Here is a 16,481-nt window from a genome sequence, read left to right as displayed (position 1 = left end):
CAGGATTAATTCAAATTCTTACTTGAAACCTGGTTTACTTCAGGATTGGGAACTTTCCCTTGAAATAACATCTTTTTGTGTGTGTGTGTGTGGTACGTGGGGCTCTCACTGTTGTGTCCTCTCCCATTGCGGAGCACAGGCTCCAGACACGCAGGCTCAGCGGCCATGGCTCACGGGCCCAGCCGCTCCGCAGCATGTGGGATCCTCCCGGACCGGGGCACGAACCCGTGTCCCCTGCATCGGCAGGTGGACTCTCAACCACTGCGCCACTAGGGAAGCCCCTGAAATAACATCTTTAAGGACGAGCAGGTTTGATTTGTTTTTACAGCTTATCCTTTATGAATCATCAGCCCAGAATGTCAAGCCCAACCAGGTAAAGAGCGGGAAGGGAAGGAACAAAAGGCATTTCCCAGAAACTACCTCCTTCCCCACAAGCAGTGACTCAGCAGAAGTGGGGACTGATGCCCACCCAAAGGGCAGAGGGAAGCCTGGGAGGACACTCCATCCCTCTTTGAAGATCCACCTCTGAATAAAACTGGTTGGGACTTCCCTGGTGGTGCAGTGGTTAAGAATCCGCCTGCCAATGCAGGGAACATGGGTTCGAGCCCTGGTCCAGGAAGATCCCACATGCCACGGAGCAACTGAGCCTGTGCGCCACAACTACTGAGCCTGTGCTCTAGAGCCTGCGAGCCACAGCTACTGAGCCCACATGCCACAACTACTGAAACCGGCACGCCTAGAACCCGTGCTGCTCAACAAGAGAAGCCACTGCAATAAGCCCACGCACCGCAACAAAGAGTAGCCCCCACTCGCCGCAACTAGAGAAAGCCTGCACACACGAAGACCCAATGCAGCCAAAAGTAAATAAATTTATTAAAACAAAACTGGTGACACATCCATTCTCTGCAGCATGGGGGCTATTTCCCCTCTCTTAACAGTGTACAAGATGGTTTAGGAGGCCCAGGGCACTAGCAGCAGGAGAGAATTGTCTTTTCAGCGTTTTCTCAGTCCTGCTAGCAATGCTGAAGAGAAAGTCTCAGTTTGGTGCCAGCAGGTCATTAAGTCCTCTACCACCTGCTAATCCATCCTGGTAAGAGAGAGAGCAGACCTGGAGTCAGAGTTAGCTATCTAGAATTTAGTAACACTGTTTGGCTTTCACTATATTTATTTTTTGGATATTTTGTATGTTTTCTATTACAAACGTGATTTAAAGTTTCCTTTTAAGTAATTTATTTAGGTTACAAAAAGTGATTTGATTTAGAGAAAATATTAAGTAAATGATACGGTGTGGGGCTTCCCTGGTGGCGCAGTGGTTGAGAGTCCGCCTGCCGATGCAGGGAACACGGGTTCGTGCCCTGGTCCGGGAAGATCCCACTTGCTGCGGAGTGGCTGGGCCCATGAGCCATGGCCGCTGAGCCTGCGCGTCCGGAGCCTGTGCTCCGCAACGGGAGAGGCCACAACAGTGAGAGGCCCGCGTACCGCAAAAAAAAAAAAAAAAAATGATATGGTGTGAATTATAAAGATGAAGTTTAGGAGACCCTCACTCAGCCTTATCTTTATGCCAGGCCCCGCAGACCCTCAGAATAAGACCCATGGGGCTGTCGGGGGAGGGGTATTTAACCTCTGTGAGACATTTAAGTTTGATGTTTTCGGCCATCAGGAACAAAGCCACAATGAAAAATATGGAACAGGTGCCATTTCCCATATGTGCACGTATATCAGTAGGATAGGTTTCTGCCAGTGGCATTGGTGAGTCAAAAGGGTGTGTACATTTGTCACTTTGATTGGCATGGCCACACTGCCCTCCAAAGAACTTTTGCCAATTCACCCTCCCTGGCATAATGCCTGTTCCCTACACTGTCTGGCTTCATTGGTTTTTCATGTGGCTTAGGGAGAAGCCACTTATCTTGGGTCTAGACACTTTGATTCCTGTCCTGGTGCTGCATTGTGCTGGCTCTACACAGTCAAGGAGATTTGGGTTTGAATCCCAACTCAGCCACTAACTGATGTGTGACTCAATCAAGTTATTAGCCTACCTGAGCCTCAGTTTTTGCATCTGTCAAATGGAAATAATGTCTTCAGTTGAGTCTATCTTACTTTAAAGTCAGGTCTCAAAGTATAAAGACAAAATTTACTCTCTTTCTGCCCTAATTTGTTAACCCCATATGTGGTATAACCTCATCCTACTTTGTAGGGTCCTTGTGAGAATTTAAGGAACTACTATTGCCATAGTACCTGGCACATCATAGATGCTTGATGATAACAGTGTTATTATTTCATGAAATTGCAAAAGCATCTTTCTGAGGCTCAGTTTCTTCATCCATGAACAGCTGGCATGGAGCTACCAGAGAGATTCAAAGTGCATGAAAATGTTTTGCAACTATTACGAGGGCCCCAGATGCAGGGGTTAAGCTTTACTGGGGCTACAGCAGCCCTGCCAGGCGCCACCTGCTGTAAACTTCCTTTACTTCTCTCCTTGGCATTTCAGTGCTGTGTTAGCTCACAGTGAGACCATCTTCTCCCAGCCCTTGCCAGTGAGCGAACAGGAGCTGAGCACTCAGCCCACTTGGGAGATGGCTGGCGGGAAAGAACCACTCCTGCCTCTGGGGGATTAAGCTTCTGAGGAGCAGGCCAGTTGTATACAAGGGGAGGGCACAGAGAACTGTCTCTTTGTGGCAGGAAAGTCCCCAGCCCTCTCTGAACTCTTGTTTCCACTTCAACTAGAAAATGAGGGATTTGGATTGGGTAATTCTACAGAAAAGGCACTAGGTTTGGAGTCCCAAGACTTGGGTGCACAGCCTACCCTAATATTAATCTAGTGTGTAATCACTGGGACTCAGTGTCCTCATCTGTAAAATGGGAATACAAATTAAACCATTGAACCGTTAGGAATTGAGTCCCTCCTGTCATGGAGCTTGCTTTCTAGTGGGGAGAAACAGCTAAGGAAAAAATATATAAAGTGTGAGGAGATGATGAAGACCATGAAGGAGAATGAAATAGGGTAAAGGGAAGGAGAGTGGCTGAGGTGGTCAGAGAAGGCCTCTGTGTCCAGGTGGCATTTGAGCGGAAACCTTCAGGAGGTGAGTGAGTGTGTGGATACCTGGGAAGAGCATTCCAGGCAGAAGGAACAGCAAATGCAGAAGGCCTGGAGTGGGGGTTAGCCTGGCATGTTTGAGGGACAGGGAGGAGGGGAAGGGGGTGAGGTATGAGCGGGGCACGGGCCAGATCAGAGTGGATCTCACTTCTGGTTTTTATGTGAGTGAGGTGAGAAGCCACTGGGAGATCTTGAGCAGGGGAGCAACATGATCTGACCTATATCTCGGGACTGTAGTTACCTATTGCTATATAACAAGTAATCCAAAATGTAGTCTCTCTTTTTTTTAAATAAATTTATTTATTTATTTAATTTTTGGCTGCATTGGGTCTTCGCTGCTGCATGCACGTTTTCTCTAGTTGCTGAGAGCGGGGGCTACTCTTTGTTGTGGTGCGCCGGCTTCTCATTGTGGTGGCTTCTCTTGTTGCGGAGCATGGGCTCTAGGTGCACGGGCTTCAGTAGTTGTGGCACACGGGCTTCAGTAGTTGTGGCTCGCGGACTCTACAGTGCAGGCTCAGTAGTTGTGGTGCACGGGCTTAGTTGCTCTGCGACATGTGGGATCTTCCTGGACCAGGGCTCGAACCCGTGTCCTATGCATTGGCAGGCGGATTCTTAACTGCTGCACCAACAGGGAAGCCCCCAAGATGTAGTCTCTTAAAGCAACAATAATCATATATTCTCTCTCACAGCTTCTGTGTGGGTCAGCAATTTGGGAGCAACTTGGCTGAGCCGTTCTGGTCTCTGATGATGTTGCAGTGAGTATTGGCCAGGGCTGCACTCATCTGAAGGCTTGACTGTGGCTGGAGGCTCCATCTTCAAGGTGGCCCACTTGTGTGGCTGGCGAGTTGGGGTTGGCTGTTGATGGGAGGCCTCAGCTCCTCTCCACAGGCTTGTTTGGGTGTCCTCACAGCATTGTTGCTAGCTTCCCTCAGAGTGAGTGACTCAAGAGACCAAGACAGAAGCTGCAGTGTCTTTTATGACCCAGCTTCAGAAGTCATACACTGTTGCTTCTGCCATTTTTATTTGTCCCACCGGCCAGCCCTATTCAATGTGAGAGGGGACTACACAAGGGCATAAATACAAGGTAGTGAGGATCTCTGTGAGCCAGCTTGAGACTGACTACCACAAGTTTTATTTTAATTAGCATATGGTAAAATGTACTTCTTTTTGGTGTATAGTTCTACGAATTTTAACACGTGTAGATTTGCGTAACCACCACCACAAACAGGATGCAGAGCAGTTCCATCACCTTTCAAAAAACCCTCCTGTTTCCCTTTGTAGTGACACGCTTTTCCCACCCTTAACCTGTGGTAACCACTGATCTATCACTATAGTTTTGTCTTTGAGAATGTCATAAAAGGAACCGTACAGTAGTACATCAACCTCTGAAACTGGCTTTTTCACACAGAATAATGCCACTGAGACTCATCTAGGTTGCTGCAAGTATTAATAGCTCAATTCTTTGTATTGCTGAGCTGCATTGCTTTGTATGGATATACCACAGTTTGTTTATTGATTTATCCATTGAAGAGGTTATTTCCAATTGGGAAGTGTGGATTATGAATAGAGCTGCTATAAACATTCATGTACTGTACTCTTTCTCCCATCCTTCTGCTGCTCTGATGACCTTTTGATATTGTACCACAGGTCTCATGGACCCTGTTTATTTTTTTTCTGTTGTTCAGATTGGGTAATTTCAATTGCTGTGCCTTCAAGTCCACAGATTTTTTTTTTCCTGTGCCATCTCCATTCTGCTGTTTAGCCCATCCATTGAGTTTTTAATTTCAGTTGTTGTACGTTTCAGTTCTAAAATATCCATTTGAGGTTTTCTATTATGAAAAAGCTAGAGAAAGCCCAGAATCTTCATCCTTACTACATGGAGTATTTTTTTTTAATTGCAGTAAAGCATACATAAGATTTGCCACTTTAACCACGTTTAAGTATAGTTCAGGGGCGTTAAGTATACTCACATTGTTGTGCAACCATCACCACTTACCCATCTCCAGAACTTTTTCTTCCTTCCAAACTAAAACCATACCCATTAAATACTCCCCATTCTCTCCTTGGAGTATTTGTGTAACAACTGCTTTAAGGTCTTTTTCAGATCATTCCAACATCTTGGTGTTGGCATCTTTTCATTGACTTTTCCCATGTGAGTTGAGACTTTCCTGCTTCTTTGTATTGCAGGTAAATTGTCCTGGACATTTTGAATATTATGTTACGAGCAATGGGTCTCACTTAAATCCCATGGAGATATCGATATTTTTGTCTTAGCAGGCAATTGGCACAGTGGGTTCAGCTCCACCTGCCTTCTGTGGGTTTGGTTCCAGTGTCAATCCTGTTTTCAAACCTTCAGCGGTGCTATGTGCATCTGCTCTGTTTGCGTGCCACTCATGGGCCAGTCTGGAGCTCAGGCAGTGGCCTCTCATGATTCAGTTCTCAAAGTCTGTGGTATGCTGTTTAGGTTAGATCCACTGATATGCAGCTAGCATAGAAGCCCATAGAGCCCAGAAGCCCATAGATAACTTTACAGGGCCACTTTCCCAAACTCCTCCCTCAGTGCTGTCTCCCTGGGACTTTATGGCTCCCTGGGGCTTTATTTATCTGACCCTGATGTGCATTTCCCACAACTGAAAATCAGTAGGGGTTCATCCCAACATCTCAGGACACAGCTCCTCCAGTTAGACAGGGAGTTTCGCTTTCCTCATAGTTTCAGACTCCTGGAGGCACCTGCCACCATCTCCGCCGCCATGGATGGCCTGGGGACTAGGACACAAGAAAACGGAGAAAGAAAGGAAATAGGAATCCCCCCCACCCCAGTCTTTCTGAGTGTTAGGAGACCTCTTTCCTGTTTCTGGAGCTAGAACTAGAGGGTTTCTCCTGACACTCTCTCTGTCATGCTGATGTCCACTTCTAGGTTTGGAACTGCATTGAGAGAGCCCAAGGAATACAGAGGGGAAAAAAAAGTGTAAACTCACTGCCAGTTTGGTGGTACTTTGATTGCTGGTCTTCCCCAATCTGCCTGCTACTGCTGACTTTTCTGAGCCCTCAAGAGCTGCTCAATATCTTCTGTCCAGGGTTTGGAGCTGCATTCAGCAGCAGAGGCAGGGTGGAGACTGTTTCTCCAACTCACTGGAAGTAAGCACTACCTCAGGTTTTGCACCCATCCTACTGGCTGTCAAGTGGACCGTGGACTGACGGGGGCGGGGGTGGGGCCAGGTTGGAAGCAAGGAGGCATGTGAGGATGTTTGGGGAAGCTTCACAGAGATGGCCCCTGGGTTGAGTCTCAAAGATACGTGGCTGTTTTCAGAAGGTTGGGGGCAGAGCATTCAGGGCAGAGGGGTCAGCATGAGTGATATCTTGGGAGCAGACTGGGCAGTCTGGGGTGAGGATGCCAGGCTGGGGCAAGGTGAAGGGTGGGTCCCCTCAACAAGAAGGCTAGAGACTAGGCTGAGAGTACATGTTGGGAGGTGAGTGGTTGATTTCTGATTTCTATGGGTTGAAGAAAAAGGCCAGGTAGGGCTTCCCTGGTGGCACAGTGGTTGAGAGTCCACCTGCCAATGCAGGGGATGTGGGTTCATGCCCCGGTCTGGGAAGATCCCACATGCTGCGGAGCCGCTGGGCCCATGAGCCATGGCCACTGAGCCTGCGCGTCCGGAGCCTGTGCTTCACAACGGCAGAGGCCACAACAGTGAGAGGCCTGTGTACCACAAAAAAAAAAAAAAGGCCAGGTAATGTTTTCCACTGGTGTGCAAGGAGGGGAATCCCCCACCCCCAGACCTGAGATAGGATGTGGGGACGCTCGTGGGAGACTGAGGCCTTGGCAGGGAAAGGTGGCATCAAGGCTGAAAAGGCCCAGCTCCTGTGGAGAAAGAAGGGCATGATTTTACAGCTGCTGAAAGGGAATGCCATATAGCTGCAGCCTTTCTTGGGTCAGATGATCTATAAGAGGAGCCAGGAAGATATCTGCTTCTGTATCCCAACTAATAAATTTAATGCTTCCCAAGGGCTTTCTATAAGCTAGCTGGGGGAGATAGGAGAGGATAGGGGACCAGGTGTTTAGAGGTAGGAGTAACAAAGAGCTTTTGCTATATTCTTTTTCTTATTTTTAAAAATTTCAAACCTCTTGTACTAGTTATCTGTTGGTGTGAAAAAATGACCCTAAAACTCAGCAGCTGAAAACAACAAACATTTATTACTTCACCCAGTTTCTGAGCATCAGGAATCTGGAATCAGCTTAGCTGAGTGGTTCTGGCTCAGGGTCTCTCATGAAGTTATAGTCAAGATGTCAACCTGGGCTGTAGTCAGCTGAAGTCTTGACTAGGGCTGAAGGGTCTCCTTCCAAGATGGTGCACTCACATGGCTATTGCAGGAGGCCTCAGTTCCTCACTGACTATTGGCAGGAAGCCTCAATTATTCCCCACGTAGGCATTTCTATAGGGCTGCTCTTGATGTGGCAGCTGTTTTCCCCAGATCCAAGAGATCAAGATGGAAGCTTCAGTGCCTTTTAAAAACTAACCACAGAAGTGGCACACCAACATTTCTGCCGTATCCTATTCTAACCCTATTCTAACCATACAAGCCATTGTTAGATCAGGGCGGGAAGGGACTCTACAAGGATTTTAATACAGTGGGTGTCATTGAGAGCCATCTTACACGCTGCCTACCACAGTATGTGAACAGATCACCAATTCAAATTCTTTTGTACATTTAAAGAGATCACTGAGATATATTATTAATAGAAAAAAAGCAAGTTGCCTTTTCATATAATTGCACTTAATAAAGAAACACAAAATGTACATATTCCTATTATATATATATATATATATATATATGTAAATGTATAGAAAAAGGTCTGGAAGGATACATTTGACACTGTTAAAAGTGTTACCTCTGGGAAGGGAGATGGAATGAAATGTTGTGAAAGGGAACTTACCATTTTTACACTATAGTTTTCTTTATAGTTTGAATCATTTGTTGGGTTTGCTGTTCAAATTTTCTGTTGCTGTGTAGCAAAGCACCCCAAATTTAGTGTTGTAAAATAATAATCCTTTCATTCTGCTCACAGATTCTATGGGTTGGGAATGTGGACAGGGCATAGCAGAAATGGTTTGTCTCTGCTCCAAGGAGTCTAAGGGCCTATGCTGGGGGACGAAAACAGCTGGGAGTGACTACATTTGTGGTGCCTGGGCTTGGATGGCTGGGATGTTGGCTTCAGGTAGGGCCACTGACTGGAACACCTACAAATGGGCCCTCGCTGTGGCTTGGTCTTTCTCATAACATGGAAGCTGTGTCCCCAGAGGAATATCTCTTGGAGAGAGGATATTCCAAGAGAACCAGGCAAAGCTGCATGTCTTTTTATGACCCAGTCTCAGAAGTCACAAAGCAACACTTTGCCACACTCTATTGTTTAAATCATCCACAAGCCTACTCAGATTCAAGGAAAGAGGACATAAATTCTCCCTCCTGATGGGAGGAATGTTAAGGAAACTGAAGCAATTTTTTAAAACTGCCACAGTTAGTTATATGATTTTAAAATCTATTTTAGAGCTTCCCTGGTGGTGCAGTGGTTAAGAATCTGCCTGCCAATGCAGGGGACACGGGTTTGAGCCCTGGTCCGGGAAGATCCCACATGCTGCGGAGCAACTAAGCCCGTGCGCCACAACTACTGAAGCCTGCGTGTCTAAAGCCCGTGCTTCGCAACCAGAGAAGCCACCGCAATGTGAAGCCCACACGCCACAGTAAGGTGTAGCCCCCGCTCGCCACAACTAGAGAAAGCCCACACACAGCAACGAAGACCCAACGCAGCCAAAAATAAAATAAATTAAAAAAAAATTTTTAAATCTATTTTTAAATAGAGAATGGAGAATAAAACATTGAGTACGCCTTTCCTGAGATAGTGGGTTGGGACCACCTAGGCACATGCTCACAGCTGCTGCATCCCAGACTCCTAGGTCCTTATCTCCTTGAGTCCAAACATCTCAGTGAAACTGAGATAACTTGCTGTTACAACTTTTAATTCTTTCTTTTTTCTTTTTTTTCTTTTCAGTATCTGGAACCAAGCCCTTTATGTAAATATTTATGTCTGGATTTGTTTGTTCCCCATGCTTTGTTCCAAAAAGGATTTGAGGAAGCTTACTAGAATTGATATAGCATAATCGTATGATTAAAATATATAAATAGATCAAGAAACCAAGGTGAAGGGAAGGAAAGTTTGAAACAGTAAGTTGAGACCAAGGGGGAAGTGGGTTCTTAACAATATATGCTGCAAAGTCTTAAGTAAATATTTGGCATTGCAGGGCTGGAGGGGATTATATACATTATCTGATCTAGTTCTCCAACTACCTCTTGAAATCCCTTTCCAACACCCATACCCAACAGCCAGCTAACCTCAGTTTGCACATCTCCAGTGATGGGAAGCTCACTACATTGCAAAGAAATTACAGCTGTCAGAGAGTGTGGACCCAGGAGTACAAACTCACATGCTTCCAAGGGCCAGGCAGGCAATGAAAATAAATGAGGTAGGTCTGCAGGTGACTGGGAAGTATATGGCAAAGTGGAACCCACACATCCTGATTAAGGGGGACAATTGCTGCTCCTCCCAGCCAATTATTGCCATGTGGGAACCCAGGCCAAGTGTGGCCAAGTCTTTGTATATTTCTTTCTTTTTTTTTTGGCCACCCTGCATGTCTTGTGGGATCTTAGTTCCCCGACCGGGCATTGAACCTGAGCTGAGCCATGGCAGTGAGAGCACGGAGTCCTAACCACTGGACTGCCAGGGAATTCCCTGGATATTTCAAGAGAAGCTGAAGATCCCAACTGATATGAGAAATCTAGTCTTTAAATGTCTGCAGTTAATTTTCTATTTTTTAAAACATGGAGCAGGCCAGATAAAATGCAACTACAGGCAGATGCTCCCACAGTTCACCAGTTTGTGGGCCCAGAGACACCAAAAGTCATGGGCTTTGAAACTGGATTACAACAGACTGACTCTGGCTCTGCCACTTACTGGGTAATGGTTTGAAGCCTCAGTTCTCATCTGTAAAATGGAGATAATAATAGTTCCCACCTCTTAAAGACATAGATATGTGAAGAGAAAGATAGACTGTAAAGTATTTATCACAGTGCCTGGCATAAGGAAACACCCAATAAATGCAGAGCTATAAATAAGTAATTTATAAATAATAAATAATAAACAAATATTTATAAATAAATATGCAGTGCTAAATAAATGCAATAAATAACTAAACTATTATGAGGGCCTCTCTCAGGCTTCCATGCACTGTTCACAGCTCTGCCTATGAAGGTAATTTTTGTTTGTTTGTTTGTTTTTTAAATTTATTTATTTTATTTATTTGACTGTGTTGAGTCTTCATTGCTGCATGCAGGCTTTCTCTGGTTGCGGCGAGCAGGGGCTACTCTTCGTTGCAGTGCATGGGCTTCTCACTGCAATGGCTTCTCTTGTTGCAGAGCACAGGCTCTAGGCTCACGGGCTTCAGTAGTTATAGCACGCAGGCTCAGTAGTTGTGGCTCACAGTCTCTAGAGCGCGGGCTCAGTAGCTGTGGCGCACGGGCTTAGTTGCTCCGCGGCATGTGGGATCCTCCCGGACCAGGGCTCGAACCCGTGTCCCCTGAATTGGCAGGCGGATTCTTAACCACTTCGCCACCAGGGAAGTCCCTATGAAGGTAATTTTTGATAAGGGTGGTTGAGGTAACTTCCAAGGTTTTCAAGGGGAACTTTGGTTTTAATTGTTAGATGCGCAGTTCACATTTTCCTCTTAGGTGCCAGCGCATACAGCATTTTCCTTCATGCAAGGTTGAGACAAAACCCAGCTGAAAGAGGAAGTTTGCAGGATCTTATTTTGGGGCGGGGTCGGGGTTGATGAACAGATATGAAGAGAGATCTGTCATGTGTGCATGGAAAGAGGGGTCCAGGGGAGAAGGACCTCTGGAAGAAAGGCACAGAGAGGCCGGTGGGTTTATGGAACCTAGCCAGAGAAACATGGGAAATACGGCCAACAATGAGGTTGTCCGTGTTGGTGGGCGGAGCCTCGGAGCTATGTGCCTGGGGGAAGGGGAGCCACTGGAGAGTTACGGGCAGGGCAGATCTGCAGATGTAGGGACAGGGATAACCAAACATCGTCACTGTTTGCTAGTCAGTGATATGCTGAATGTGCTTTCCCAGGCAGGCCTCATCTCAAATCAGTATGAGTTTGTGTCTCCTCTCCACAAATCTGGGAGTTGTGGGGGAGGAGGAAAATAGGCTGTTTTTTAGTCTTGCTGCCGTAGAGACATCCCCAATATTTGCAGAGAACTTGAGAGAAGTGCAGGGATGAGCTGGGGCCACCTGGCTGTAGGCAGAGGAAGGAGTGTGGGCTCTGCGTTCATGTGACAAAAATGTAACCTTGGCCAGTTTTCCTACCTGTAAGGTGGGGATGATAATAGTACCTTCATAATAGGGGACTGTAAGGATTGATGTACTTGACTCATTGTAAATGCTCCATAAATGTCCTTTCAGCTCTCCCGTGCCCTTCCCCTTGGTCTCCTTACCTTAGGCCACCACCTTGCACCTGTGAATTATCTTTCTCCCTCCTTAACCTATGTGCTCCCTCTCTTTTCATCCCCTGATCCCACTTTCCTTACTGGTCAAGAGTGTGCCTTTGAATTTCTTTACTTCTGATTCTCCTCGGGAAAAGCCAGAAGATCACATGTAGCTGATAAATGGCAGAGTTGGGTCTTGCATTCAGGTCTGACTGACTCTCAGGTTCCTGAACTTTGATATCACACCATGCTCCTTGGGCTCGATACTCACTGGCTGTGAGCAATCAAGTGTCTTGTTCAAGGCCTCATGACCATCAGTGGCAGAGCTGAGATCCAAACCCAGATCTGCCTGGCTCCAAACCTGGTGATTCCCCCTTACCCCCACTCCCCAATCCTCATATGGAGTCTTCAGTTGCCCTTTAGAATAATCACCCTGCTTCTCCCATAGGACCATTAAGTAATGAAGCATTTCACTATAGCACTTCATTATCAACTCTCCCACAGGAATTCTATAAGGTCATACAGCAGGAGTCACGCCCAATTTGTAGATGAAGAAACTGAGGCTCAGAGAGGGAAAGCAAGTTATCCAAGGTCACACAGAATTGGTATGGCCAAGATTCCCCCTGCTTCCAGAATCCTAGCTCAGTGCAAATGCTACATCTTAGCCATCCTCAGGTGTCTTGTTGCTCCTAAAGTGATGCCCTGCCCACAATCATTTCAGTAAATGTTTTTCTAATGGGTTGGCCGCCCCTGTGTCAGATGCCATCTTGGTGCAGAGCCTGAATCTGGTTGTTCCCAGGGCACCAGAGATAGCATTGCTGCTCAGGGGAGGGAAAGGGAAGCGATAGACCTTCATGACCATACAAGTGGTGACTACCCCAGGAACTGTAATCACCAGGACCAGGATGGTGGGTTGCCAATGATATCCTTTAAGACCGCAACAGCTACTTAGTTTGTTTATTTTTTAAGACTTTTTTTTAGAGCAGACTTTTAGGTTCACAGCAAAGTTGTCTCCTGTCCCCATCAACATCCCTCACCAGAGTGGTACATTTGTTACAACTGATGAAGTACATGGACACATCATTATTGCCCAAAGCCCATAGTTTACAGTAGGGTTCTCTCTTGTTGTACATTCTATGGTTTTGGACAATGTATAATGACATATATCTGCCATTATAGTGTCATAATGGAGTATGTTCACTTCTTTACAAATACTCTGCGCTCCACGTATTCATCCCTCCCCACTAACCTCTGGCAGCCACTGATCTTTTTACTGTCTCCATACTTTTGCCTTTTCCAGAATGTCACATAGTTAGAATCATACATTATGTAGCCTTTTCAGATTGGCTTCTTTCACCTAGTAATACACATTTAAGTTCCCTCCATGTCTTTTCATGGCTTGATAGTGCACTTCTTTTTCTTTTTTAAAAAAATATTTATTTAGGGACTTCCCTGGTGGCGCAGTGGTTAAGGATCTGCCTGCCAATGCAGGGGACATGAGTTTGAGCCCTGGTCCGGGAAGATCCCACATGCCACGGAGCAACTAAGCCCGTGCACCACAACTACTGAGCCTGCGCTCTAGAGCCCATGAGCCACAACTACTGAGCCCGTGCAGCACAACTACTGAAACCCACGCACCTAGAGCCCATGCTCCGCAAGAAGAGAAGCCACCGCAATGAGAAGCCCGCGCATCGCAACAAAGAGTAGCCCCTGCTCGCCGCAACTAGAGAAAGCCTGCACACAGCAACGGAGACCCAATGCAGCCAAAAATAAATAAATAAATTTATTTCTTTAAAAAAAAATATTTATTTATTTATTTGGCTGCATGGGGTCTTATTTGAAGCAGGCAGGATCGTTTGTTGCAGTGCACAGGCTCAGTAGCTGCGGCGTGCAGGCTCTCTAGTTGTGGCATGCAGGCTCCAGAGTGCACGGACTTAGTTGCTCCATGGCATGTGGGATCTTAGTTCTCTGACCAGGGATCGAACTTGCATCCCCTGCATTGGTAGGTGGATTCTTAACCATTGGACCACCAGGGAAGTCCTGAGCATTTCTTTTTAGCACTGAATATTATTCCATTGTCTGGATATTTATTTATTTTATTTAGTTTATTTATTCATACACCTACTGAAGGACACTTTGGTGGCTTCCAAGTTTGGGCAATTATTAATAAAGCTGCTTTAAACATCCGTGTGCAGGTTTTTGTGTGGACATAAGTTTTCGGCTCCTTTGGATAAATACCAAGGAGCATGATTGCTGGATCATATGGTAAGAGTATGTTTAGTTTTGTAAAAAACTGCCAAACTGTCTTCCAAAGTGGCTGCACCATTCATTTTGCATTCCCACCAGCAATGAACGAGAGCTCCCACTGCTTCCTGTCTTCACCAGCATTTGGTGTTGTCAGTGTTCTGGATTTTGGCCATTGTAATAAGTGTGTAATGGCAGCTACTTAGTTTTCACAATAAATATAATTCCTGCTTACTACATAAAATTTAGAAAATATGAAAAGGTGTTAAGAAGAAAATAAGAATCAACTATAATGCCAATACCCAAAGGTAATGACCATTGTAAATATTTGATGGGTATCCCTCCAGCTTTTTCTTTGCCTACACACACAAACACACACACACACACACACACACACACACACGTATTTCTTTCTTTTTTTTTTTTTTTTGCGGTATGCGGGCCTCTCACTGTTGTGGCCTCTCCCGTTGCAGAGCACAGGCTCCGGACGCGCAGGCCCAGCAGCCATGGCCCATGTGCCCAGCTGTCCTGTGACATGCGCGATCCCCTAGGACCGGGGCACGAGCCCACGTCCCCTGCATCGGCAGGCGGACTCCCAACCACTGCACCACCAGGGAAGCCCGAGAGACTGTTTCTTGATGACCACCATGGAGCATTAAAACCTCCTTTCCTAATATATATAGATATTCTACTTTTCCCCTCATTATATCTTCTGGAGCATTCCCACATATCATTTGATGCTCTTCAAAAAACATTTTCACGGAGTGGCTGGGCCCGTGAGCCATGGCTGCTGAGCTGCACGTCTGGAGCCTGTGCTCCGCAACGGGAGAGGCCACAACAGTGAGAGGCCCGCATACCGCAAAAACAAAAACAAAAACATTTTCAATGGCAACATAATACTCCCTCTTATTGACATATCTTAGTTTATCTATCCATTCCCCTAATGTTGGATATAATAGTCCCCTGTTGTAAGTGAAGCTGGGATGAACATCTTTAGGAGCATCTCTCATTATTTTCTCGGAATTGATTCCTAGAAGTGGTATGGGCTGACTCAAATGGCTCTTAGTCATCGTGTTAATTTTCCTTACAATTTGTGCCAATTTCATCCCATCAGCAGTGGGATGAAAGTGCTCTTCTTTCTTGCCAACACTGAGAATTATGCTTTAAAAATCTGACAATTTAAAAGGTGAATGGTGATAATATATCACCATTTTTAAATACATGTGTTGTGTGCTGCCATGTGCCAGCCACTGTGCTAAACACAGAGGACAGATACAAGACAAAACCCCATCCTGGGACGTCGATTCTAGTACTGGTTCTGTCTTTAGGCTTCTACGACCTCCTTCTGGCTCTGAGATTTTAATCATCATTGTTGTTTCTTCATCCCCCACCATTTACGGTGCTTTACAGTTGGGAAAGCAGTTTTCCACCCATTCTCTGGGGGAATTCTCACAGCAACCCTGCAGGAGGCAAGTAGGGAAATGAGGTCTGGAAAAGTGAACTAGGTTCACTGAGGTTGTCCAGCCAGTTAAGTACCTGAGGAGGAAGCAATTAGCAGCCAGCGTCTGTCTGGCTTTCTTCAGGAAACATCAAGATGTGAATTTAGAAGGCCCTGGCTTGGTTCTCGGCCCTTAGAGCCTCTCTCAGATCCCAGCATCTCGTCCATACTGAACCTGGGCACTCAGCCAAGCGAGGACCATCAAGTGTGTCTCAGGTGCTTGGCCTCAGTCCAAACCCAGCATCTCGTTTCTTCCTGAAACGGGCTCTGGGATGCCACCTCCTTGCATTGTAATAAATTGTTCCCCTTCCAGTGTCTCTTTTTGTTTTTTCCACTGAGGTATACTTAACATAACATTATATGAATTGCAGATGTGCAATGTAATGATTCTATATTTATATATATTACAAAATGATCACCACAATAAGTCCAGTTAACATCTGTCACCATGTATAGTTACAAAATTTTTTTACTTGTGATGAGTACTTTCAAGATCCACTCTCCTAGCCACTTTCTAATATGCAACACAGAATTAGTAACTATAGTCGCCATGCTCTACATTACACACCATGACTTATTCATTTTATAATTAGAAATTTGTACCTTTTAACTCCCTTACCCATTTCATCCACCTCCCCGCACCCTGCCTCATGCAGCCACCAATCCTTTCTCTATATCCAGAGCTTGGTTCTTGTTTTGTTTTGCTGTTTGTTTTAGAATCCACATATAAGTGAGGTTATATGGTATTTGTCTTTTTTGTCTGACTCATTTCACTTACCTTTGCTGTCTTTTTACATGACTCCTTTCCAAGCCTCTTCCCCAACAGGTATTAAATTTCCAAGACCAAACTCTCCTGAACAGTAGGACTCTTTACCCTGCAACTATTGTTTTCCTGGAGGACACCATGGTCCTCACCCAATAAAAGAGGGAAAGAGATTTACCATTTTTGGAGCACCTACTAAGTGCCAAGCACTGTCCCACTCTATATCTCCATTAATCCTCACAATAAACCTGAGCAGTAGCATTAACAGCCCCATTTTGCAGATGAGGAAACTGAGTCCCAGAAAGATAATGTGACTTGCACTGGGTCACTCAGCTATCTGG

This window comes from Mesoplodon mirus (genome assembly GCF_964341445.2).
Source record: "Mesoplodon mirus genome assembly, chromosome: 15".
NCBI classification, from domain to species: Eukaryota; Metazoa; Chordata; class Mammalia; order Artiodactyla; family Ziphiidae; genus Mesoplodon; species Mesoplodon mirus.
Note: the sequence above shows the minus strand (reverse complement) of the source record.